This window comes from Myotis davidii, unplaced genomic scaffold (genome assembly GCF_000327345.1).
Source record: "Myotis davidii unplaced genomic scaffold, ASM32734v1 scaffold898, whole genome shotgun sequence".
Lineage (NCBI taxonomy): Eukaryota > Metazoa > Chordata > Mammalia > Chiroptera > Vespertilionidae > Myotis > Myotis davidii.
Window position 1 is genome coordinate 130,918 of NW_006289504.1, and position 4,369 is coordinate 135,286.

The following is a 4,369-nucleotide window of genomic DNA, read 5'->3' on the forward strand; positions in this document are numbered from 1 at the left end:
GGTGAGGCCCCGTGTAGGTGGTGGCGTGGAGCTCGGACCCCGAGCGGCCGGCTCTGCCAGTGCGAACGTGTCCCAGGCCCCGAGCAGAGCCACGGGCTCCTCTGCAGGGAAAGCGCGGCGTCACCAGGCCCTGGGCTGCCTGCGTTCCTCTGCTCCTCTAAAGGTTCCATGTTTCTTCATTTACTTTCTTTTAAGGGGTGGAGGCAGCAGGAGCTGGCAGGTGTCCTCCCCCCACACCCCAGGCGCCCATCCACGGCCCTCTGCCCTGGGGCAGTGACCCCAGACAGCCCGGCAGACAGGGGAGACTGGCCCCATCTGACAGCCTGTGGCTCTGTGCGGGTGGCTCGGGGCAACAGAAACAACCCTGAATCCCCCGGTTTTCCCGGGAGCCCGCTTAACGGTCCTCACTTGTCAGGGCACCATCCCCAGCCTCACACTGATGTCCTTCGTGGTCGCTGTCGGAAGCCAGGTGCGGGCAGGACGTATAGGAGGCAACTGATCCATGGGAAAGACAGAGAAACATTGATGTGAGAGAAACACATCCATTGGTTGCCTCCTGCACACCCTGACAAGGGCCCAGCCTGGGGAGGAGCCTGTCACTGAGGCCCATGCCCTTGACCGGAATTGAACCCGGGACTCTTTGGTCCACAGGCCGACGCTCTATCCACTGACCCACACCGGCTGAGGCTCCACGTGGGTCAACTCGGCTGACAGCTCAGGCAGCGCAGCCAGAGGAAGGGGAGTTGCTACAGGCGCCTGTGCTCCTTAGCAGTGACTGTAGCAAACGCCAGAAGCAGCAGAGCTGTTACCACGGTGGCGGCTGGTCCCGTGGGTCCCGAGGTCCCCTCACCGACCCTGGAAGAGCTTTGGTCATCCTTGAGGCCAAGAAGAACAGTTCTCTCTCTCTCTCTCTCTTTTTAATCTGAATTAATTAGAGTGTGGCAGTAACCCAGGGATTTAGAACATTTAGGATATATGTGTGGGCTGGGGCCTGGGGTTTGGTCACAGGGACAGGGAGGTGAATTTCCTTCCCAGGAGCAGTGAGCTCTTTGGGAGAAAGGTGTTGAGGTACCTGTGTGGGGGGCCGGACAGCCCGGCAGACAGGGGAGACTGGCCCCCCATCTGACAGCCTGTGGCTCCGTGCAGGTGGCTCAGGGCAACGGAAACGACCCTGAATTCCCTGGCTTTCCCGGGAGCCCCCTTAACGGTCCTCACTTGTCAGGGCGCCGTCCCCAGCCTCACACTGATGTCCTTCATGGTCGCTGTCGGAAGCCAGGTGCCGGCAGGACAGACCCGTCACCCAGGAGCACCCGCCACACTGTGTGCTGGGTGGGGCGGGGCCCAGGGCTGCCATCTCCACCTCTGGCCGCCTGGACCTGGTTAGATCCTTTCTGCCCGAGAGAAGCTACGTAAAACCTGCGGCCCCTTATTCGTAATGAGCCTTAAAAATAACTTTTGTTCCAGGAAAGGCCCAGCGGGGTGCATGGCCACGTGGAGGGTGGCGAGTGGAGATGAACCCCTCCTGGTGCCCAGGGATGGAAGGTCCCCAAGAGACAGGGTGGGGCGGGTGGTCAGGCCTCGACGGGACAGGAGCCAGTGCCCCTGAGACCCGACACTCGTGTGGCAGGCACCTCGCCGCCATACTCACCTGCACGCTGTGCCTTCAGGCTCAGCCGGGGCGGCCTGAGCGGAGATCAGTGCCCCTGTTTCGTAGGCAGGAGGCCGAATCAGCAAGCGACTTGCCCAGGTCACCAGGGAGTGAGCAGCGCAGGGGGCCCCGCGTCTGGGTCTCCTGACCTTGGTCGTGTGCCCGTCTATGAGCCCCACGCTGGTCTGTTAGCACAGTGGTGGCGGCTGGTCCTGTGGGTCCCGAGGTCCCCTCACCGACCCTGGAAGAGCTTTGGTCATCCTTGAGGCCAAGAAGAACAGTTCTCTCTCTCTCTCTCTCTTTTTAATCCTCACCCACGGATATTTTTCCATTGATTTTTAGAGAGAGTGGAAGAGAGAGGGAGAGACAGAAACATTGATGTGAGAGAAACACATCGATTGGTTGCCTCCTGCACGTGCCCCGGCCAGGGCCCGGGTCATGGAGGAACCTGTGAGCGAGGTCCGTGCCCTTGACCCAAATCGAACCCGGGACCACAGGCCGATGCTCTGTCCACTGAGCCAAACCGGCTGGGGCAAAAACAGTTCCCTTGTATTCCGGTAACAGCACACACTGCAGATACGCTGTTTTAACGTATGTCCACGGCCAGATACGCTGTTTTAACGTATGTCCACGGCCAACGCCAGTGTCCACGTGAGCATCAGAATGGAAGGATTCTGATTTTGCAGAGATCTCTCCCGGGGAGTGTGAGGAGCACACGCCCTGAGAGGCCAGACCTGGGACAGACCCACTTTGAGTTCTTTGTTGATGGCGTCAGTGGGGGCAGTGGTTCGTTCAAGACGCAGGGGAGGCCCTGAGACCACAGAGCGGCAAACTGAGTCCCGGCTGGGGGGTTGCCGTGCCCTGCCCGCCCCCTTCCCAGACAGGAGCCCGCTCTGTGCAGAGAGGAGCCGCGCAGTGGGCAGAGCAGGGCGAGCAGGGCCTGCCCACGCCGGGGGCACCGTCCACAGCGGGCAGCAGGCGGGGACAGGCCACAGCTCGGCCTTCAGGGGGCGGTTTGCTGAGCCATGACTGGTGTGGCGTCATTTGACGTGAAACACCAAGTCAGGGGTGAAACAGAATAGTAATGTGCTGTCCACAAGCACCGCCATCAGCCTGTTTAAAAGGAGGGCTTTCTTGCCCCGGCTGGTTTGGCTCAGTGGATAGCGCGTCGGCCGACGCACCGAAGGGTCCCAGGTTCGATTCCAGTCGAGGGCACGTACCTCCCTGGCCTGGGCCCTGGTCAGGGCCCTGTTGGGGTGGGCTCATAGGGCAACCAATCGAAGTGTTTCTCTCACATCGATGTTTCTCTCTGTTTTCCTCTCTCTTCCACTCTCTCTAAAAATCAGTGGAAAATATTCTCAGGTGAAGAATAGATAGATAGATGATAGATAGATAGATAGATAGATAGATAGATAGAGTGAATTTCATAGAAAAGTCTGCCCTCTAGAGCCAGCCAGCGGGCATGCCAGGGCTCACAGGGCGACCTCTCAGAAGGTCCTGGCCAGGTGCGCGCTCAGGAGGAGGCAGTGGGATGTGACTTGGCCCGGCCAGCCATGAGGGAGCCTGTGCCTCAGGAGGGAGCCTTCCTGCTCTCTGCTGGGCTCTTTGCACCGTCCGTCCTTCTAGAAGTTTCGATTCTCTGGTTCACATGAAATTCCCTGCAGTTAGAAGCGCTGACGGTTTAAACTCGAAGCTGGCAGATCCATGTCCACATAGATTTTTTAAATGATACGCACGGTTTAAATGGATCGTAATTTCTGGTTACCTGGTTTTCTCCCAAAGAAATGTTACATATTCGGGGGGTGGGGTGGGGGCGGTGACGGCGTGGAGAGGGGATCCTTGTGTAGAAATGTGTGTTACTCACCTGTCCCCTCCACACGCCTGACTCAAGGATATGGGTCTTCTGGTTCCCCTCTAAATGCAGGAAGGAGACTTGGGCACGAATCTGGCAGCTGGATGAAATGGGCTAGTGGATTTAGGAGTGAGCGTGTGTGTGTGTGTGTGTGTGTGTGTGTGTGTTGGGGGAGGAGCAGCAAGGCAAACAGAAGAAACACTCTTTTCAATTAAAAACATGCGCAGCGCAGAGGACTCTTTGCGAACCCGGGTGGCGGTGTTGTCTGTTGTGGGCTCCACGGAGGAGCAGCTGGGGGGGGCCTGTGTTTCCCGCGGGATCGTGCAGCACCCACTCTCTCCGACGATGCAGAGCCCCTGCAGCGTGGTCCCCAGGCCACACGGACCCTGTGCGCCTGGCAGGAGCCCAGAGGAGCCACGGTGGAGTCCGACTGGGGGACGTTCTGGCACATGACTGACAGGTCTGGTGATCTGCAGCCGTGGGGACTGTGTTACTGTTTTTACCCTGTGGAACCGCCTTCCATAATAAAGTCCCGACTTTAGATGGATGGTTGTAGCAACGTCTTACGGTGTGGCAAGCAGTTAGTCCCTTCTTGCAGCAAATGTAAGAATTTAAAGATTAGTATGAGGTGGACAAGTAGACTTTCCCAAGAGTACCACGTTTCCCCCCTCCCCCCCTTTTTTAATGCCTTTTTGGTACATAAATAATATATATACTTTTTTTTTTTAAAGAAACTATAGATGAGTGAAAAGAAAAAAAAATCACATGTTTTACACCATCTGATTATAACCACTGTTAACATTTTGGTATGTCTTTCCCGACTTTTTTCTATGCCTTTCTCTTTCTTTTATTACTTTTTTTATGAAATG